We start from the raw sequence: 23,488 nt of genomic DNA, 5'->3' as shown, positions 1-23,488 counted from the left end.
ACAAACATTTCTAATAAGTTTGGGTTTTTTTTCCCCTACAATTAGAGATGCCTTTTAGGAAAAAAAAAAAAACAAAAACCAAAAACCACAAAACCAAAAAACTCAGATTGGAAAGATTTTTTTTTTTTTTTCTTTTGGAATTCAAGCTACTCTAAAGGTTATTGGCCATGAATTCCATTTTAGTCTTAAAGCTTATGTAGGCAACAAGCTTCAAGGCTATTATGCTCTCTGCACCCAAGCAGTCAAAAAACAGAAAATGAGGTTAAGTGAAAATGATGATGCAGAACTACTAATTAATTGAGAAGGATTCCAAAGCTATGGCAACATATAAAGCACAGACTGTGAATGGAAAAATACTTAGCAATTTTTCTGTCTTGATTTTATTTATCACTAAAGATCCTTTATCAAAACTGAAACTAAACCATATGGTTTAGTCTTCTTTATTCAGTTATATACTTTAAAACAGGGGCAGATTTAGAACTGAAATTGGCTTAAAATGCAGGACTTGCATTCTGTCTTTGAATGAAAGGTCAGGCTACAGGCAAGCAGATCTTTTTTCTGCCTTTTCCCATTATTCTGGTAGCTTGAGTAGATTGTGCTGGAAAATATCTTGTCTAATCATAATGCTTAGACTAATTTTGTTCAAACTGCTTAGAGAGAAAATGAACAACTACTGCTATTCTAGCACACTTGTAATAAACCGTATATCAAATCATATTTTCTGGGAACTTTTAAAAGGCTTACTCATTAGTACAGCCAGCTTCAGCTTGCAGTGACTCACAAATACATATACATATATGCATATATGTATTTGATAATCTGTTAATAAGGAAACAGAGAACTCATGCCAGAGAGAGTCAAAACAGAGTTTGCAGGGAACTGGAGTAAAGAGAGTCAAAAGAAGAGTCCCTGGAATATTATAGCAGTCTTACACCTGCATGTGGCAGCATCAGAGCACCAAATAAACATCAGGAAAGTAAAGTATAAACATAAGCAAAAGTCAGAACTTAATGGGTACATGGCTCATTTGTCTACTTTGTACTGGCAGCCTCAAGAGTGAACATTCTGCCATGGATCATCTGTTCATGATCTCTGCAGACAGCTCTCCTGTCATTAAGGAGCACCTGAGAGAGCTCTGTTAAGCACAGCACCAATAGCGCATCATCTGGGACTGCAGCTGTTATCCAGAGAGACGTCAGAAAGGAAGATAAAGGGAGGGGAGGAATAAATCAAAACCAGCCTGCTCATGGCACCATGGCACTTACCACATCATGCTCATTTCTCTTTGCTGCAAATTTTAACATCTATGGGAATGCAGAGGATTATCTGAAATACAAACATTCCTTATGGATGTTACCACAGGGAGATACATTCTAGAGTGTTCAGACTCTCTTATTTCAGTGAAGTAATTTAATTCAGTCTGTGTTGCAGCTGACAATGTCATGCTAATAGGATCAATAGAAAACTGTTTGGTTTAGCATGTGGGAACATTTATAAAGATACATTAGGCCAATAGCATGATTATGACCAACTGCTTTAATGCAGAGAAATTCTCATTCTTTCATTTTTTTTTCCACCTAACTGCTTACAGGAAGGCAAACTGTTTTCTGTATCGGCACCTAAATTGTGAAATGCACTGGGGGTTCACGTGGATAGGGACACAGATATAACTCAAGTGGGCTGGCTGAATTATTTCCTTTAGAAACTTCAAATTCTTCTATTTGGCAGAGTTATTTAAAATGGAGAGTCCTATTGGCAGGCTTGACACAGGAAAACTCCCCAGGCATCAGGAGAAGCCCTATGCACAGAAAACAGATTGAATATATTTATTCTTTGGTTTTTGGTTTGTATGATTTTGTGCTTGGTTTTGGTTTTGGTTTTGGTTTTTTTAACTTGGCCTATTCAGTCCTTGGTAGGTTACTCTTTGTCAAAACTAAACACATTTTAGGATTCAAAATGCAATAAAATTCACCTACCTAATTTTAGACTTGGAACAGCACTAAATATTTCAGAGGAAATGGTAAGAAAACCCCTTTAATCAAGTGATCAGGTATGTTACTGAAAGTCACAATTGTCTTGCCTCCATAGCATATTAAGTAATGCCTAATCAAACGTTATATTCATCATTTCTTCAGTATATTTCTTAGGGAACTTTGGCTGTAAGTTGAAGAAATCAGGTTTTATAATCAGTTTTACTTTATCCCTTGATGAAATAACATGAGTCAGATAAAGTCTTTCCAAAAGTGTAACTAATGTACCATGTACCATGTGCCATTTCATGAGTAGCTGCAGGTCTCTGGTAGTCTGACTGAGATTCTTGAAACTGTTATTATCTGCCATTTACTGTGGAGAACAAGCATAATTTAAATGTTTGAAATATATGATCAGCTGACTAATAGTGATAGAGGATATTGCTGCAAACAGCTAGATATTAGCAGATGTACTTTAGTTTCATAGTGCTATAATTACTTCCCATGTTGGGCAGGGAGGGCTGAAAGAGACATGTTGTTTGGAAGCATGTATTTAGAGATTGTGAATTATCTCCAAACAAATGTCACTGGATAAAACAGTGCTCATTATATATGCAAAAATATATAAACTTAAATATGTTCTGTTATCTCTAGAAAGTTAAAAAAAGTAATTTCAGTTCTCAAAAGATGAGAAAGTTATAAGTGGGCCAAGCTAGATATTAATTATATGGATGTTATTACATTATAAATGTTCTTACCTATGAATCCGATGAACATTCAGTCATAGTGATAGTGTGTGAAATTTCTGGGGTTTATGGTAGGAAAATGGCACAATCTTTTTTCTCCTTTTGTTCCTAAAATGCAAATTGCTACAGGCCAGAGGGAAGGAACATGTATCTCAAATTATTTTGCAGTCTTTTTATACATACCAGTTTGGAAACCTGCTATAAGCAAAGAAACTGCCTGCAGTTATTTTTTTGGTTTTTTTTGAGTATGTTCAGGAAAAGCAAGAATTGTGCACTATTTAAAAGAAAATGGTGCAGATGTCTGACACCATCACCAGCTTCTCTTTGTTAACAGAAACAATTAGCTTGACCCTAAATTTTAGCTAAGAGCCTAGTTTAGAAAAGGGAAGCTTCATTTTATTTGGTGCCCCTAGAGAAGAAATCTGGGATTCAAGGTGCACATGGAGGCATAACAAACTTGGGCTCTAGTGGATTATTGTGGAAAGTGTGTTCTAAAACCATTAATGCACCCCAACACTGCCAACAGCACTGTTTTGTGTAGGCTGAGTGATCTCTGACTTAAACATATCTGACATATGACACAGAACTTTAAGTCAAAAAGGTGATGATTCCCCCTAATATTCAGTTGAAAAATGCTGTATGCAATATACTTTTCACCTGTAAGTACATAAAGCAGAGCTTTAGACTGCTGGTTTATGCAATATGGGAGATTAAGTAGCATCTAGAGAGAAAAATTTAAAGAAATTAATACTCATGTAGTCAAATTCTAACTGTCTCACTCCACTGGATGATATTTTGTTTTATATAACTAGAAAGAACTAAAGGACAAACCATTCAGTTCATAACATTAGAACAGATCCAAATATCTTGAAGTTTTGGGCAGTAGATTATATAGAGATGACTGTGTTTTCTGCTTTGAATTATGTATTGTAAATCAGAGAAGTGTAAAAGGAAACAGGGCAATCAGGCAGAACAGGCACCCTGGTATTTTCAAGTAAATAAAAATCACTAAATTAGTAATCCACAGAACTAAAAGTCTATTTTTCAACTAAATTTTTCATTCTTAGCTGTAGATATTTGAACAAATTAATAAATGCTGTGTTCATGGGACAGATAGATGCCTCCTTACCTTTGCTACATAAGTGTCTGTTTTTGAAGAAGGCATTATTTGTCTGTCAAACTGGGTCTTGAATTACTTACTACTGAAAGCTATCGAAAGTAAAGTTAATCCAGTTTATCAACTCCAGGTTAATGGAAGTCTGACAGAAACAGCAGCTTCCTTAGTAACTCTTGCTCCTATTGTGTAATTAAAGCAGGAAACAGGCATACTGCTGCTTCTGTACAATCACACCGAATGAAGGCTGGAATTGCTCACAGTTATTATTAAATAATCCATGTGGTTTTGCCCATACTGCATATCAGCTGCATGTATGGTTTTTGCACAGCTGTGTGCCAGCTTTCCCTTTCACTCTTAGATAATCAGAGAGGATTTTTTCTTTTTTTTTTATCCAGGTGTGATCCTTCTAAAATGGTTCTTTCACTGCGTTCTAAAGCAAATACTTCATTAAATCCATGATAAGCATGTTATCCTTCCTTCTTCCCCAGCTAGTTTAGGTCTTCTCAATTCTTTCAATTGATTGATTGCTGTCAGTTTGATTGACATTATAGAAACACTCTTTATGTCATTACAACTAAATTTAGAAGTCCTGTACACTTAGTTCAATTTAATGTCAATGGGAGTTCATTATGCCTTCCATTATAATTCTCTTTACGATTACTGATGACTAGTGGGTTAATTAACCTAAAATAGTCCACATGGTATTTCTTGTTGAGCATGATATTCTACCAAGATTTGAGGAAAAAGAAAAGCAATATTTGATGTAGTGTTCCTGTACAAAAATATTGTAATTATGCCACTAGGTTGGTTCATGATCTATATTCAAGGGACAAGCTGCTACATTAGATTTGGTTAAGGCAAAGAATTTTTCCTGTAAGTTTTTATTTTATTGTGGTTTTTTATTAGATTTTTTTTTCAATGGGCTCTGTGTTACTACGTAATTAATTTAGAGGGAATCTTGTGGATCTCATCTTCTGAGGAGATAAACCAGGACTGTGTGTATACAGTGCATTGTGGAAGAAAATGAGAAATCTTACGAGTAGCACACTGGTGTGGTCAAAATGTATGAATGAGAATTTAAAGAGCAAAGCTGCCCTATCCCATCTCTTATGATGCAAGTATGAATAGCAGTATAAAACTCCAAAGTGAAGATAAAAAATAGTAACAAAATGTCAGTGTAAATACTGAAAGTTAGAATAATGATTAACATGGAGAGAAGTAGAGGTCTGATTAACAGCAGAAAAAAAGGGTGGAAACTTCCTAAAACCCATACAAGACTAGTTCAGATATTACTGGAACTGATGTAAGTAGGTGCAGAAGTAAGTTAGATGAGGAAATGTCATGCTGAAATTAACATAAAGGAAGAAATTGAGAGCACATGCTGTATTTGGTAGTAGTGTTGGCCACAAAACAGATTATGGCCTGTCACCATTTAAAATTTGAAGTATGTATGTCTTACATATTAAAATAAAAATATACTGTTTATTTTATGCCAGTCTGCTTTTGCATTCCATTGCTGTAACTGAGAGATTGCAAGGGAAACCATTGTGGCATCAGTATATAGGGAAAGCATACCTGGTTGAAGCTCACACATTTTCTTGCTTGCAGAAACGTTGTTTGTTAGTACTTCAGAACCATTTTGTAAAGTATTCACATGCCAGTTTGGAAGTCTATAAATATTTTTATATTTGAACTTACCCTCTTTGCGTGTTGTAGCTGTGATTTGCTGGAGAAAACAAGGCCCTAGTAGCCATACCACAATGTTCTGAAAGGGATGTTGACAGCTCCTGTGAAATGAAGTCAAAACAAGGTCTGAAGTCTGCATTGTAACCTTGTTGACATTCTGAAGCTAATTTAAATGTTTAGTGGTTGCCACACAAAAAAGATTTAGTGAGGGTTGAGAAGAAAGGTTAAGTCTTTTACAGTTCAGGAACAGAACTCTACAATTCATTTTCATAAGTAAGTCATTGTTAACACAGTTGAGCTTTCTGTGATTACCTATTGTACACTTGCTAGAGGAAAATAAATTTAAAAATTATCCATTTTCATAGAAACATAGAAGTATGATACAATTTTTTCTTAATTTTAAAATATTAATCTAAGACAATTTAGAGTCTACTAGCTCTAGATTGTTTTTATAGGGTTATCATATAATTAATGAAAATGTAAGAAAAAATCAGCCATTCACAGATTTTTATTTGAGCACTGAGCATATATCAAAATTAGATTATGTATAACCATAGACCAACTATAACACACACTGTTTGCCCACAGTGTGGTGGGCATCACGGAAGGAAAAGATATTCTGGCATGAAGCCTGAGTTTAAAGAATAAAAAGTCACAAGTTCTTAGGAAACTATTGTCATTAATTCCACTATTCATAGAAAACTGATTTATGCTTTATGAGAAGAAAAGCCCCTAGTTTATGTATTTCAAAAAGGAAAGTGCTTTTATTGGTTTATCTTATTTTCATTGGATAATTGCTGGGAGCTCCAGTCAGTGGAATTGGTTTACTGATAGAGTTGACCTAGATAGGCATTTCTGTACTGGTGTGTCCGTTAATTGGATATACTAGGGCTGAAAAACTATTCAGATTTCAAATAATTAGTCTCCTTCTACCTACCTTTTATCAGGCATTTGTGTCTTGACCGCATATCCTATTTTTGCACGGAATTAATTTGATTTGTATTATGTGTTCTAATAGGCTGGGGCAGCAGTTTCAAGTGGTTGGGTTTGGTTGTTTTTTTTTGTTTGTTTTGTTTTGTTTTTTTGTTGTTGTTGTTGTTGTTGGTTTTTAGGTTTTTTTTTTGTGTTTTTTTTTTGGGGGGGGTGGTTGTTTCCCCCCCACCCCCCCGAAAAAAATAGGAAGTTTTAATGCTTTTTTTCAGAAGAAAATGAAAATGTTGCTCAAAATAATAATGATAATATAATTTTCAGTATTGCAATTTTGTATACTCACAATGGAAAGTTTCAAGCTGGTAGGCTACCTGCATGTGCATATACGTCATATACATTCCTGACGTGAAATAAAAGCAAATGTTTAGCTATTGCAAATTTCCTTTGGCATGCCAATACTCAGTACCCAGGTTATTTCAAAGTCCTTAATTGTCTCTGGAATGTTTGATTTTACTTCATTCCTCCCCCATTTGTTTCTAAATAAGCTTTTTAAAAATATTGTGTCTATTTTTTGATCTTGGTTGTATCTTTTTCTATGCCAAAGTTTGCTCTCAAAAAAATGCCAGTAGTCCTACTCTCTTTTTGTGTTGTTTCACTCCTTCCTGGAATTCAATCCCTGTTTTTAATAAGAGGACACTGAGTCATTCATATATAAATTACCATGATGCAGAACTTCCCTTTCCTTGCTCCACAACCATAGGTAGTCAAATCTCAGGTCAAATAGTGATCTAGCATTTGTGTGGTGTTGTTAAACCTCATCTTTGCTCTATGTTTGCTCAGTAAGACAAGGGCACAGTACTGTGTATTACATGTTAAACAGTGTTCAGTGGGCCATAGTGACAAAATGTGCTGTAAAAGTGGAACACAGAAATTAGTGCTTAGCTGTAGTATGGATCTATGCAGTAAAATTCATCACTATGAATTTTCCTCAATACTTAGAAACTATGATCTGGGTGAAGCAAATTACTCATGTCTGGCTACTTAGAAAATAAATATCCACTGAAATACATGAGTGATCACTTCTGAGATTTCTTTTAAATTAATATTATAAGTACAGTAGACAAAGTAACTTAATGCACTTTCTGTGTAATTTCATCTCTTTTACCTTTCTTCCTCGTCATTAAGTTATAGAATGAGGAGTTTTTCCTAGTGTATCAAGATGGATTAAATCGTTCATGATTTCATCTTAAGATTTCAAAGTAGAAAATGTATTTGACAATAAAATTATGATTTCTTCCTTTAGTTAAGAAGTAAAATTTATATCTGTACTCTAACAGATTGGAGAAATACACTAGTTGGAATTCTGGATACTTGTAGTCCATAATAAAAAAACAGTAGGAGCAGAGTAGCATTATTTAGGCTTTCTAAATGCATATTCCTAGCACTGTATACTAATGTATGTAATTTAAAGCTCATTTAAACACTCTGTTATACTGTTCTTCCATATATTTTGTATTAGTGTTCGCTGCTAAATGTTATGAATATATGTTTTAGCTGCTGTTAAACGATCATCATGAATATAAGTTTACTGGCTGGAATATGATTTTCCTTTTCTCTTTATACGTATATTTATGTTAATGATGGAATGAAGTATAGAAATAATAAGTTTGTGGTAAAGAACTTGTCCTGGGCTCAGCAGTAGCAGTCATGTTTCTCCTCCTTGGTAGCTGGTGCAGTGCAGTGTTTTGACTTTCGGCTCGGGAACAGAGCTGATAGAGATGTTTTGGTTTGGCCAAGGACTTTGTGAGCCTCATGCTCTGCCAGGGAGGAGGGGAAGCTGGGAGGAAGCAGAGACAGGACACCTGACCCAAACTGACCAAAGAGGTATTCCATACCACAGCACGTCATGCCCAGGAGGTAACTGGGAGTTAGCCGGAAGGGCTGGGGGACTGCAGGGTTGGAGGAGGTATCGGTTGGAGCTTGGTCGGGCTTGGGGGCCGAGTTATCGGTCAGCTGGTGCTGAGGTGTTGTATTCTGTTCCCTTGTTATTTCCTTTATCATTATTATCATTGGTGGTAGCAGTAGTGATTTGTGTTATACCTTAGTTACTAAACTGTTCTTATCTCAACCCGTGGGAGTTGCATTCTTTTGATTCTCCTCTCCATCCCTCCGAGAGCAGGGGGAGGGCAAGAAAGGGGGGGAAGTGAGTGAACGAGTTGCCTGACTGGGTTTAAACCACGACAGTTCTTTTTGGCGCCCAACGTGGGGCACGAAGGGTTGAGATAACGACAGATTTGACTGGATTAATAGTCACTCGTCACAATGCTGATTTATTGGGTATCAGAGTTGTTCTTGTTGATCTCACAGCTTCAGAATGTTGTAACTTACGTAGAGCCGGTATTTGCTGTGATAGTGTTTATCAAGTGTGGGGCCTGGGCTAAGGTTCTTGTCTCACTGTGCTTTATGGCAATGGCTTGTAATACGGGTGGGCTCCAGCAGCAGGGCGGGACGGACGTGGCCGTGGACTTGTACCTGGCCGTCCAGCTGCTCTTCACCGTCCTGGCCCTCACCCTACTCTCCATCTTCGTGAGGCTGCGGGGAGCCGAGGGGGAGCGGCCCCGGGAGCCGGCGGCTGCTGAAGCGGCCCGGGAGAGCGGCCCCGGGGACCAAGCGGCGGCGGGAGCGGGGCCGGAGGCCGCGAGGGGACGGCTGCCGGTGGAGGAGGTCGGGGCGGTCGAGGAGCGGAAGGAAGCGGCTGCCGAGCAGCGGGATAAGGCGGCGGAGGAGCCGAGCCCCGCGGAAGAGCCGAGCCCCGCGGCCGAGCCCAGCCCCGCGACGGCCGAGAGCATTCCCCGGAAGCCGCCCGCCGAGCCCCAGGAGGATGCAGGAGACCACGCAGCATTTCCCAGCAAGGCAGAGGAGGAAGAGCTGGACTCAGGAAAAGAGAAGCCGGTGGTGGGAGAGCCGGCAAGCACAGCAGCTACACCAGCCCCAGTGACAAGTACAGCAGCATCGTGTGAGAGTTCTGAAGGTTTTGAATGGCCTTTGGGTATCCTTGGGACCTGCCTGCTGATTGTGATGGGAATCAGCATGTTGGCACACACACAGACTGTGTTCTACCCACAACCATTTTATCTGATCTCAAAAGTTAAGCAGAGTCAGGTTTGGGTCTTGTCTGGGGTTAGACAACAATATAGGGGGACCAAGAGATTTTCCCCAAGGCTGGAGAGTCATGAGTGGCAGGGTGTGTGGGACAGTATGGGCAAGTATCTAGTCCACTGGGCCCCTCCAGTGCTTTGGAAGCGTCGGAGATGGAAGGCAGCTGTATGGAGTCCCCAGCAACAAGCTGCAGAAACTGCTTAATGGGACAGTGAATTATTTTAAGCCTGGTGGGCCCATGGCACTTCAGGCCATCAGAGCAGAGATGCAACACAGAGATGGACTCATGATCGAGGGGTGGACTTAGCAATGGACACTATTGCCCAGGTTATTCACGAGTGTGAACACTGCACACAGTCTCTCCTGCTCTGGAAGACTGTTACAAGAGATGGAGCCTGACATGGACCAGATGGACGCAGCAGCTTTATAGGGACTGGTCCATGCACTAAGATAAGAGTGCACTAAGATAAGAGTGATGGTATATTGAAAATGTGGGAACTGAGCATGACGTGAATGGTATGGAATAAGGGGTGGATAATGTCCTGGGCTCAGCAGTAGCAGTCATGTTTCTCCTCCTTGGTAGCTGGTGCAGTGCAGTGTTTTGACTTTCGGCTCGGGAACAGAGCTGATAGAGATGTTTTGGTTTGGCCAAGGACTTTGTGAGCCTCATGCTCTGCCAGGGAGGAGGGGAAGCTGGGAGGAAGCAGAGACAGGACACCTGACCCAAACTGACCAAAGAGGTATTCCATACCACAGCACGTCATGCCCAGGAGGTAACTGGGAGTTAGCCGGAAGGGCTGGGGGACTGCAGGGTTGGAGGAGGTATCGGTTGGAGCTTGGTCGGGCTTGGGGGCCGAGTTATCGGTCAGCTGGTGCTGAGGTGTTGTATTCTGTTCCCTTGTTATTTCCTTTATCATTATTATCATTGGTGGTAGCAGTAGTGATTTGTGTTATACCTTAGTTACTAAACTGTTCTTATCTCAACCCGTGGGAGTTGCATTCTTTTGATTCTCCTCTCCATCCCTCCGAGAGCAGGGGGAGGGCAAGAAAGGGGGGGAAGTGAGTGAACGAGTTGCCTGACTGGGTTTAAACCACGACAGAACTTATCACAGTGCCTTTGCTAAACAATCCTTTCCTTCTGCAGGACACCGGAAACATTCAAAGTGCTAATGGAGAAAACAGTTGTGTTAAGTGACATGTTTCATGTGTACCATGTGACTGGTGTTAACAGAAGATGTGCAAAGCCTCAACACAGCCATTATTTGACCTGTATCTGAGTTTGTAAGAGTGTAGGTGTTAGGTGTTACACTGAGAGTGTTTTTTAATATTGGTATATGGTTTGTGTAGCTGTTTTATAGACATCTGGAACACTGTATCCAGTTTTGTACCCCCCTGAAAGCAAGACAGGAGTTGGTAAACTGGAGCGGGTAAAGTGGAGGGTCACCAAGATGGCTGGGGGTTTGAGTACTTGCTTGAAAGACGATGAAACCTGCCTTTTCTCTGTAGCATTCAGTGGATGGACAAGAAGCAATAGACACAAACTGAAATACAAGAAAATCCATTTAAACAGAAGAAAACACTTTGTCTCTAAGGGTGCTCAGGCAGTGGAACAGGTTGCTCAAAGTTGTTGTGGGATATCTTTGAAAATATCCAAAATGTGACCATCTCTGTGGCTATTTTTAAAATCTGACCTTTAGGATGAGCAAAAGATGACTTTTATCATGACCCTCACTTCCTTAATCTACTTATCATTTTTCCTCTGAGAGTGTTGGAAGTATGGCACACCATATTCTATATACCTCTCTCTGAAAAATTCACTTTACTTTGAGAGGAGATGAGTCATTTCTTATATTCTTTCATCTGCTAGTACCAGCATCCCTTTCTGTTTCTTTCATCCCTCTGAGTTGCCTTCTGCCTCTTACCCTGCATGAAAAAACCCACCTACCTCATTCAGTTATTTTCTAGTATAGAGGCCTTTTCCTGCTTCCCACATCCACCTCTGCCATGTACCTCATTAGCAAACTCAGTCTCCACTGACTTTTCCCATCCACTCTGAAAACTGCTTTTATCATTCTCTCTTAGTGAAAAAAAGAAAAAAAAGGCTGATACTATTCCTGTGCTGGGAAATACTCTAAATCATGGATTTCCTTAGCAAAACTCTTGGAAATTTATTCAACCTCCTTACCTTCCATACCAGGCACACTCTAACAAAAATTATTCTTGCAATTACTAAGTAATAATGTCCGGAAGAAGTAGTCCCAGCCTAGAAGAACTGATAAAAACGTTTGTTGCTCATATAAGTAAACTGTATCGTATGCTCAAACTGTCTTGGCTACTGTCTTGCTACTGCAGCTGTTATTGATGTTTTCCAACAAGACTTGTGTTAATTTTCCTGCCACTGTCTTTTTCTGTGACTTACTTTCTCCTAGACTATCTGATAAAAGCAATACTCTTACCATTGTCTTAAAAAGCAGTATGTGGATTTAGAATATTTTTACAGTAGTTGGTGTCACAGATTTTTAAACAATTGTTATGTTTTAATAAAAATTTAAAATTGTCCCTGGATAGTGCAGTTCAGATATTGGGCTTACAGGTATCTGTGGTACAGATATTCAGTGGGATATATAGGCTGCTAAAGTAAGACAAGTTATACAAATTATAATGCATAAATTGTGCATTGGGACAATGGACTTCCAAAGGTAAGAGGACATGGACTGCAGTTCTGCTTTATGCACCATCTCTGGGGGTGTTCTTTTTTTCCCTGAATTCTCATTGTCATAGACACAATTATTCCAGTTCTCAGCGGTTCACAGTCTTCCGCTTAGTGTTAATGTCAACCATTACAGTTAGTCTTTGCAAATCTAAAGTCTGAATCAGAACTGTTTTTCTTCTAGATGTTAGAAAACAGAATATTACTGTTCTTCTTCAGTAATACTTTAAAAGGTATGTTAATTTATAAAAATATTACAGTAGATAGATTTCTTTTGCTTTTTTTTTTCCCCCTTTTTTACACTCCTCACCAAATCTCAGTATCACACCTATTCTTGTGTTGATAGTTTTGAGAAGCGGTGTGCGAGCTCTTTATGCTTGCTCAGTGGGGAATTCAGCTGTTCTTGCCTAACTGCAGTTAAATTTTTGACCATTTCAATCTCCAGTGTCCTGCTGTCCTACACATGCTACCTTCTTGGGGTGCTTAATAAATTACAGACTTTCTAAGGGTTAAGTAGCTGACTTATGATAATGTTTTATCAGTTCCTGACCTGAGTATTTTCTCCATAAGACTTTGTTTCACTAGAAAAAAGAAGCAAAACATATTTAAAATGAATGAAATGCACTAGAGAGATGTTTCTTTGAAGTACAGGGAAAAAAAAAAAAAAAAAAAGGAGAAGTTTTACAGGGCTCTCTTTCCACATAGGGAATCATACCCATCATACCCTGGACATGGGAATTGACTGCTTGTGTTCTGATTGGATAAAAAGTTCTTGAAACCTAGTATAATTATTGAACTAATTATGTTTCTAATATATTTTCATTTCACTTTTGAAAGTGCTGACAGTTTTTATGTTTCTGAATGTTTTAATGAACAAAAGTTATCAGTTGAGAAGAAGCTGGTGCGCAAAGGAAAGTGTTATTTTTTTTCTCAGAATTTATTTCTAAATTTTGTTCTTTTAAATAGATAAACCCAAGTCCCTCTGCATGGATCATTTAATAAAACCACACCCCTTCAATTTTTTTGCTGAGCAGCCACAGGAGCTTGTGGATTCTTTACAGTGAAAGGATGGCTATTGGTTTGAGAAGAATCTACATAATTATTTACATTAGGAAGAATTTGTATAGACATGGGAGGAAAGAAGAGGAAAATTGCAGAAATGAAGATGCATATCTAAATGTATTGCATTTGGCAACATTTCAGTTTGCATGCAGATTGAATATTGAATAAAAATGCTTTAAGAAAATTAAAGCATGATCTATTTTATAAATTAAGATAATATGCAAAATGCTGAAGCACATTTTGTATGATTCTCTGCTATTTCACTTGGCATATATGTTGTGATCTTTACTACCACTCTTCTATTAAAGAAGAGTAAAGGAGTTTAATTTCAAGAAGGCATATTTTGCAGTACATCATAATGTTATTGCAAGACAGTTATTAGTGTTAATCATTATGTATATATTCTCCTAGATTAATTAGCCAGAAAGATGAAAGGAAGAAAATTCATTTCAAGAAGTTGGTCAAATCAAATAAAATAAAAACTATTCATTTGAAAAAAAAAAGAAAAGGCAAAAAGCTAAATAAATATTAATTGAGTTTAGTTTTAAAGTGTCTGCAAATTACAGTAGATAAATTATATTGCCACTGGAAATTACATAATGAGAGCAGTTATGCAAGTGAATGCCTGTATTACTGTATTAGGAATGTTACTGCACTCTGCCTGCTTTTATCTCTCTATCATTAAACCTTATGTCTATTGGCCAAGCCATTGTTTGTGACAAACTGCCTTATTTTGGTTGAAGTAGTATTTTGTTAACACAAAATGCAGTGCCTTTAATGAACTCTGTTAAGTCTATTGGAAAATCTTGCTTACAAGTAATGGAAAATAATTTAACTTGGAAATTATAATCCTTTCCAATGAAAGAAAATATTTAACATATCTCCACAAATACCTTTTTTATGTATAGGTTTATGTAAGGTAGTTCTATTAATATCAACAGGAGGCATGCATGTGAGGAGTAAAAACATACCTTAAGTTGACAGGCAAGATGACATTAAGACATTTTATTATGAGAATTTTAGGTTTATTGGACTAGTAAAATACCCAAAAGTATAAATTAATTTACCATTTATTAATATTTGCTTCATTTTTTTTGTAGAAGCAGTGTGGCTATCCTAATAGGTTTATCACATTTTATATAAACATCTAATCATCTAACTGCCATTTTGGTCTTCAGTCTTTTGTCTGTTGGCTTTAATTAACTTTGGACTGCTCTTTTGCTGTCTGTGTTACAACTTTGAGTAAAAAGAAGAAGCAAGTAGTAAAAAAGTCAAACGTAACATTTATGGAGACAAGAGTCTTTTCCAAATATGCAGTCAATATTGATGTTACAACAAAACACAGCAGAATTCCAGAGCCAGGTTGGTTTCGTCATTGGATATTGACGTTTACTAACCAATGTCTGCTTCCTGGCAGCTTGTAGCTCATGGAAAAGCATGGACTCTTCATCTAGTATCCTCCATAGTAGTGCCTGGGTCTCATTTTGCAGAATCATCTTATCTTTGGTAGAATTATGAAACATCAGGAGAGTGTTCTTGTAAATGCTAGAAAAAGAAGTTCCAAGCCAAACACATGAAAGTCTTGTAGTAAATGTGAATTAAGGAACTGACAAGAAAGATCCCAAGAAAAAACAGGCATGGATATCTGAAAAATTGCTACTGAAAACTACATGTGGCATGATCACTTCAATACTTCCTTGCAGCTTCTTCACTTGATGTTATATTTTCCTTAATATGCAACCTGAAAATAGCAGTTATTAAAATTTCTGTGTCGTGGTATGTACTATGGAGTTCTCATGAAAATCTTTGCACTTTTAACTGGAACCCTGACACTATCTATTTTACTATGTAGCTGGCAAAGCTAGCGGTTAAGATTGCTAGAATACAGATGAATAGCAACTAAAAAACTTGTGTGCTGAAAATATGCAATAAGGAAGGAGAAACTATAAGCCAGAACTATGGGTTGAATATTACTTTAGAGACTTGAAGGAAGAGTTATCTAATTTTTAAGCAAATGGAGCTATATACTTTCCATTAACTACTTTCTAATACTCTTCATTCTTGAAATTGCATAAATGCTGATCATCCTTTTTTATGTTATTGCTTGTAAAGATAGCTTGTGTTAGTATTTAAAGATGTTTAAGAGCAGTGACTACTTACTGATTACTGTAGTATCTTATTGTCAAAGTTTATCCTATTTATGGGTATTTTGGCACCCAAGCAAGATATGCACTGGCTTACTAAATTATACAGTTGTCTTAACTGTCATTGTCCTAACTTGGGCTTATTTTCTGCATTACTAAATCAAACTATCCTTCCTGCATAAAATAGTAACACTACAAAATAAATTGATTGGTTCACTGTCATGGCAAGATAATAAATGCATTGCATCTTTCTATAGCATGCCACCAATACCAGTGTAGAATACAGCATGAAATTTGGTATTTTCTAGCTATTCATGTGGGTGGCATCTTTTTAAAAGTAACTTAACACCTTTCAACAAAATACTTAATAAATGCTCTTAGCTCTTCTAGCTTGGAATGCATTTGGAGGCTGTCTATTAGGAAGATTTTTGAGAGCATAATTGGACTTCAAAGTCCACTTCTTATAACTACTAACACTAAGGGAATTCAGTAGAACTTAGACAAGCCATTACTTTAACAGAACTAGTCCAAGGTTCTCTCTATCCAGGTCCACCCACTTCTTCATCGTGTAGAGAAAACCCATGTGGACTCACAGAGCTTATGTTACTGCCTCTCAGATCATTCTGTCCTGGAAATAATATACTGTAAGCAATGTCAATTAAACACATATGTCTCTCCTGTATTTCAAGTTTAAAGGACAAGTCTGCCTCCTCTGTTATGTCAGAGTAATTCTTGATAAATAATGGAAAATATGCATATTTTTTCAACAGGAATTATGTTTTGTTATTTTTATGTATTTATGAAAACTAATTCAGAAAAATACCAAGGGCAGAATAGATTGTGAGCCCTTTAGGGAACGTTCCTTGTTTGTATTTTTACGCTTCACTATGCAGCTACAAAATCTAAATGCTGTTCAAATGCAAGAAGAATGTAATCATAGTTTTTAATACTTTCATCAGTATCTAGGTGTTCCAAAATGTATAATCTTGCACTTTTTTCTTCTCTAAAGGTAAAAGAGAAGTAAGCAGCAAAAAAAATTGCGTTTCTGCATTAGTCTGTGTACCATGAGTGGCTATGTTTAAATAGATAACATGTATAAATGTGTGAAAGGATCATTATTAACTTCCGTAAGGAAAAGCAACTGGAGGAAGTACATAGCTCTTCTCTGGAACCGGAGAAATGCAGTGCAGATGTTGTGATTTAGACCCAGCTGGCAACTAAGACCCACACAGCTGCTCACTCCCCCCAAGTGAGATGGGGGAGAGAATCAGAAGGGTAAAAGTGAGAAAACTCATGGGTTGAAATAGACAGTTTAATAGGTGAAGCAAAATCTGTGCATGCAAGCAAAGCAGAACAAGGAATTCATTCACCACTCTCCGTCAGCAGATAGGTGTTCAGCCATATCCAGGGAAAGCAAAGCTCCATCATGAGTAATAGTTATATGTGAAAACGAAATACCATCACCCTGAATGTCCTCCCCCTTTCTTCTTCTTCCCTTAGCTTCATATGCTAAGCATGACACCATATACAGAATATCCCTTTGGCCAGTTGGGGTCAGCTGTCCCACCTGTGTCACCTTCCAACTTCTGTGTACCCTCAGCCCACTTGCTGGGGTGGTAGTGTAAGGAGCAGAAAAAGCCTTGACATTATGCAAACACTGCTCAGCAGTAACTAAAACTTGCCTAAACTAAAATAGTTTTCAGAACAAATACAAAACATCCCCATACTAGCTACTGTGAAGAAAATTAACACTACCCCACCCAAAAGCAACCCAGCATGTTAAATATCTTTGAATCTAAACAAAATTTCGTTTCTTCAAAAATGAACAATATTTGACAGAAATAAATGAGAATAGAATTGAAAATTTAAAAAATTATTTTTTTAGAAGAGCAAATTCCTAAGTGGAATTTTGATTAACTATTCTGTTTTATTTTACAGGTACCAAGAAGTTACACATAATTTTGTAAGGAGGCTTGAATCCTGGTATCACTCAAAACATGACAAGATGTACGTTTGCCTTCAAATTACACAAATCTTGTTCATTCACATTCATTTGATATTTATTTTTTCTGGGTTAAGCCTAGGAAAAAGGCATCACATCAGCATTTTGGGAGGAAGTTTAGGTATTCATGAAATAAATGTCATCACCTGCTTTTTCTTAACTAGAAATGCCTCAACTCTCAGATTTTTTTTTTTTCATGTGAAACTATATAAAAAGAATTTGAAGTCTCTAAAAGGTTAGGTGAGCAATTGAATCTGTTTTATATTTCTTTTGTAAAATCAAGGATTCTATGTTCTAGTACTTCAGTGAATTTCCTCTAGATCATCGGTCACAGATATTAGTGCTCCACCTTAGATCATATTACCATTACTATATTTATTTTTAGAAGTGTAGCAAGTATGCTCCAATCTTCTCTGTCTACTTTTACTCCTTAGCTGGATAAAAAACCCAAACACACAACTCTCAGTTGCTGGATCTCAAACACCTTATCGAAGGGCAGTTTTGTTTTCAATCTAAAAGTGTTTGGACAAAGACTGCTTTGATTCCCAAATCTCCATGTTTCAGAGATTTCATTTCCTTTGTTCTTCACAAGGAATGTAAAGTTATATCAACTTAAGGTGACTCAATTTTTTATTTTGCTTGCATCTTATGTTCTAAACATTTCTTATGTAATTTGTCTGCATCTTCCATTTTTATCTCTAATTTTTCTTAACTACATACATTTTATCACTCTCCAACATCCTGTTTCTTTCCAGAACAGTTGATACTGCACTGTATGATAGCAGCCTATAGACGGATAGAGTGGATCCTATCATATTCCCTGACTCATGATTACAGTGGAGAAGTGAATGGTCCCTGGTCAAAAGAGCCCTTCAGATTCTGCTGCCTACACTTACAGTATATGATGTTCGTACCTTTGAAGAAGGGGCCCATATCCAACGTATCTGCCTAGTAGAAAATACATCTTGCCTCTGCAGTTTAGTGGCAGACTGTGTTGCAGGAGACATGTATTGTACCCTAGGGTAGCATGGATTCAAGAATTTTTCCCTCTGGTGTGTTTTTTCTCATTATCTTTTCTATTTTCTCTTTGTAAAGTGTACAAAGAATGACAAAATTCTGTGTTCCTCAATTATGGGGAATAGGGAGCCTTGCCTAGCAGTGTGTCATGGAGATCTCCACTTTTAAGACAAAGGACAATTAATTTACAGTAATCCTGTCAGGATTTTGAAGGAAGAAGAGAGTCATTACTGTACAACAATGATATTTCAAAGGCAGCAGGGTCTTTAATGCATAAGCCTGTCTATTAAGCAGTGCACATCCCTAAAAAGGGTCCACACATCAACCTGAGTCAATCTATTGCATTCTAGAGCAATCCACTCCTCTTAAAAGTTTAAAAAAGATACTATTCAGTGAAACAAGTACCATTTTAGTACCATCATGGTAAAAAATAAAGATTTCTGTTTTCAGGAGTACTTGCAGATGATTACAAGTTATCTCTGTCAGATCTGTTGTATGCTATAATTACAAAGATAAAGATTCAAGTAACTTCTGTAAAGCTGTTACCAGGAGACAGTTACAAAATCCCACTTCTCTTCTCTCTCCTGGTGACTACCTGCCTTAGGGCTTAGACTCAACTTCTCCCTCATTGCATCTACCCTTAGTTTCAGTTTCTGTCACTCCTTTATTCCTTCTTTCCTGCAGTGCCACATTCCCTATAAAAAATAGGGTCTGAGGGTCTGTGCCATTCTTACTCCTGTTTCTTTTCTCTGTGTCTCACATCAGACTGTTCCAGATGATTGCCTCATCTGTTTTAGATTCCTCAGGCTCTCCAGAAAGAGTTTTATCAACATTTGAAGAAGATTAAAAGTCTTTTGCTCCCTCCATCCTCCTTAGAGGTGTCAGGATGTAAATTTAAAAAAAAAAAAAAAAAAAGGAAAAGTATGAAAGAGAAAGATTTCTACGAAAAAAGACTTCAATAAAATTAACATTACTGAACTCTTCATGCTGAAATAACAATGGGGTTGCCCTTTTTCTCTTGCTTTCTCTTTCTTTTTTGGCCTATTAACATTCCAATGAAATACATTCAAAAGCACTGCAGAAACACTTTCAAGAGCATTGCAGTTACTTTTGTCTGACTCCAGTTACTATGTCTGACTCCTTGGCAGCTGTCAAATATTTAAATAAGTCAGATGAATGAAAAGAATGGTTTTGGACATTCTTTTTTTTTTTTTTTTTCAGGAAGGCATTGAGAAATTTAAAACAAAATTTTAAACAGTGGGAAACATAGACCATACTCAGCTTGACACTTCCAGTCATTCTGTGGCATAACAAGGGAAAAGACTATGTTTCTGTGTTTCTGTGACAATTTTTCATTTTGTAGTATTTAATTTTTTGTTAATCTTTCCTTTTTTTTTCAGATTGATACTCCGCTAATGTGTCTTTTCAGTTTGTCTTTTTTTTTCCCAAACCATCTGCTTTCTTTTAATGTTTCTATTCCTTGGAAAGTCTTTACCTCGGTAAAGACCTTACTGTGGTCTCCACCATGGGCAGCAGGGGTATCTCTGCTCCAGTGCTTGAAGCAACTCCTGCCCCTCCTTCTGCAGTAACCTGGGTGCCTGCAGAGTTGTTCCTCTAATATATCCCCACTCCTCTCCTCCGTCTGGCTGATGTTGCACAGGCTTCCTCCTCCCCTTCTTAAATCTGTTATCCCAGAGGCACTACCACTATCACTGATAGGCTTGGCCCTGGCCAGCGGTGGGTCCATCTTGGAGCCATCTGGTACTGGCTGTATTGGACATGGGGGAAGCTTTTAGCAGCTTCTCACAGAAGCCACCCTGTAGCACCCCCACTACCAAAACCTCACCATGCAAACCCAATACAGCAGTGTGCTGCAAATTGAAGGAAACTGTCATGTCACCTGTTGGCACTGTCTGGCACATTTTAAAGACATCATAATCTATAAATTCAGTAGTGATAAACAGTTACTGTAAGTATCTCAACTGGTAGATGCCTATGCATTCTTTTTCCCCCCAGACATACCTGTAGAAACTGAAATTACTTTGTCTCATTTGTAATATATCCTGCTGCTAGGGAAAGATCAGTTTTCTAAAGCATAGCTACCTAGAGTTTCCTAATATTTTCCTTATTTTAAGAGTATAAATGTGATCTCCACAAGCTGATTCTTCATAACTGGAAATGAAATGTAATGGCCATGCAAAGGTTCAAATGCCACAGAATCCCATGACTGATACCCAGAATAGTTTGCTGAATCTAAAAATAACAGTTCATATCTTCCTTCTCTGAGAGGCAAAAACTACATCCTGAAGCCAGTCATAATTAAGAAACCCCTTAATTATAAGTGGTTTTTCCTATGAACTGAATTGCAGGATTGAAGAAAAAAAGAATAAAAGTTTGAAGGATTTTATTTCCAGCTCACCTTAAGTGGCAGTAAAATACCAGGATAAACCAAACATAAATTATATATTGTGTTCGAAGATCCAGGTTTTTTTAACAAAAGTTCTGCAAAATTTAATCAATTGTTTATGAAGAAAGAAGACTCCTTCTCCCATCCTTTTTCCCATTTCCTACTATGGCTTTTTTATAACAATTTCTATAAATAGTCACATCTCAGAAACTGATGCTAAACCGAGATTTATGACCTTTTTCTTCTATTTTCCTCTTTGAATTAGCAGGCAGCACATTCCCATTCTCTCTAGATACTCTCACCTTTCTTTTTTTTTTTTCTAGTAATAATTAAAAAAATCCATGTGCACTAAGAGTGTCATCTTCCCAAAGTAAAAGCATTATCTCTAAGAAGGAAATTCCTTAGATTGAGTTCTAATAGTATCTATGGGGGAAAGTTTGTTTTGTAATGCAGTCTGACTTTACAATTTTTCTCAATTTTTCAGAGCATATATTTTACAGATTTTGTCTTACAGTGTCCTGTCACATGTCACTGCATCATGGAAATAAATGCAACCACATTCTACACCAGTACCATTTTATCGCTTCCTTTTTGCCTCTGTTTGTCTTGGGAACTGCAAAGTAGTTTAGTAGCTGATTCTGCAACTCGAATTTCATAAGCAGTCTGCTCTTACTCTACCATGAATTATGCTGTACAATGCAGAATCAGGTGTAGAATACATTGGCATTCTGTCTACAAAATAAGATGAAAGAGTTTTGTAATGGGAAGTAATGCTCAGAGGGACCTGGAATGCCCCTAACTGTCTAGCAACTGAAACAAATTTACTGCTGATGGTGTTGCAAAGGGCAATACTAAAAGAAAGTTTCTGTTCTAATGTAAAAAAATTCAACTAATGTTTTATGTTACAATCGATCTGATTCAAGCTTTTCTACGGTAACATAACTTCTTTTATTTATTTATTCTTTTATTTATTCTTCCATTGCAAGTAATTTTTCAGGTTTCATGTGTAAATCATAATGACTTGTGAGGCCTGACTTTATGAAAGTTTGCTAATGCATCTGCTGGAAATAAACTGAATCACCAACAGAGGGAGCAGCGCACTGGGGTCATGCGGATGACAGAATTTTTGGAACAGCACTGAGACCCTTCACATGTCCCAAAGGAAAGAAAGCAATGACTGACAGAATAGATATATTTTTAGCTACTATTCATTTGGTTCCCAGACATTAGGTCAAAAGTTAGGTGAGATGTCTGATTAAGATGAAGCTCACTGATAGCTTCAGGAAGATGTAGAGGAAGGAACGCTATATTAAGAAACAAGATTTTTGCAGCAGCAAGGTATGCTTATTTGGGAGGACAGCTAAAAAGCCAACCCTAGATAAGGTTGAAAGAAGGGTATGTGGAGATGTTCTTAACCATTTCTATTAATTCAGGATGCTGTTTCCCCTGCCACACCCTTACAGTATAGTGGATTTCCAAGCTGCATTTTTGAGATTTTTCTTCTGGCATACTTTATCACTGAAAATTATTTTTCAATATTCTGATAGAATTTGGACCTTAACTTCTTTGGTCTCTTCAGTAGTAAGTAAAAAGAAAGCAAAATTAAGGCATAAATGTCATCATTTTAACTCAGCCATCTGCTACACCGTTTCTGATGAACCCTTTCTTACTGCCATTTAATTCAAAGCAATGTAGCAGATGGTGTGGGAAACATCACATAAAGTACCTTAGCCTTCTTTTGTTTATAGGTATTCTAAAAAAAAACCTGTCTATAGATCATTGTTAACTAGCTACTCTGTAGGAAACCAATAAAGTTAGGTGACTAGAATTAACAACTAATGATACACATCCTGCTGTCTTCACTTATTTTAAATTATTACCAGAAGGAGATCCTCCCTGAAGCATTACCGGAGCTTGAATGACTAAAAAGGCCATTAAAGTTTCAGAATATTCTTTAATAAACTACTATTACATTCACTTTTGGCTTGTACTCTGTAAAATGATTACTGTTTCAGAAACAAGCGCTATTCTTTGGTGAAATAGTTTTATGTAGGTCTACACGTCTCCTGTTACCTTTGTCTAAAAGGATCTGCAAATGAATACAGTGGCAGGAATGGCTGCTGAAGGAAGTTGTAAAAGACAACATGGAATATTGATTGCAAATTCTCCTTGAGCCTTTGTCCTCTGATATTTTAATGACAAAGTTATTCTGAAGTGTGTGTGCTACATAGCCCTTGGCACCTAACTTAAATGGCCTAGTTAGGAAACCATGATCAATTAAGAGAGAGTGAGAGAAAACAAATTAAGTGACAGAAAGATTCAGAGGAGCAAACTTAGTCCCTGGTTTTACCTTTTTTTTTTGTTTTTCAGTGTCTGAAGGTGAATACATCAGTCCTGCAGAAGGATTTCTGTTGGGGCAAGATGAAAATGGAAACGTCACATGTCAGTTATGTCTAGGTAAATCTACATCAGGTCGAATTTTGAATCAAGGGTTTTTTTTTTGCTGATGCAATATTATGCATACAAAACATGCAAGGT

The sequence above is a fragment of the Pezoporus flaviventris genome, unplaced genomic scaffold, assembly GCF_033815535.1.
Source record: "Pezoporus flaviventris isolate CSIRO_AGI_PZ_B2104156 unplaced genomic scaffold, CSIRO_AGI_Pfla_v1 ptg000007l, whole genome shotgun sequence".
In the NCBI taxonomy this organism is placed as follows: Eukaryota; Metazoa; Chordata; class Aves; order Psittaciformes; family Psittacidae; genus Pezoporus; species Pezoporus flaviventris.
Note: the sequence above shows the minus strand (reverse complement) of the source record.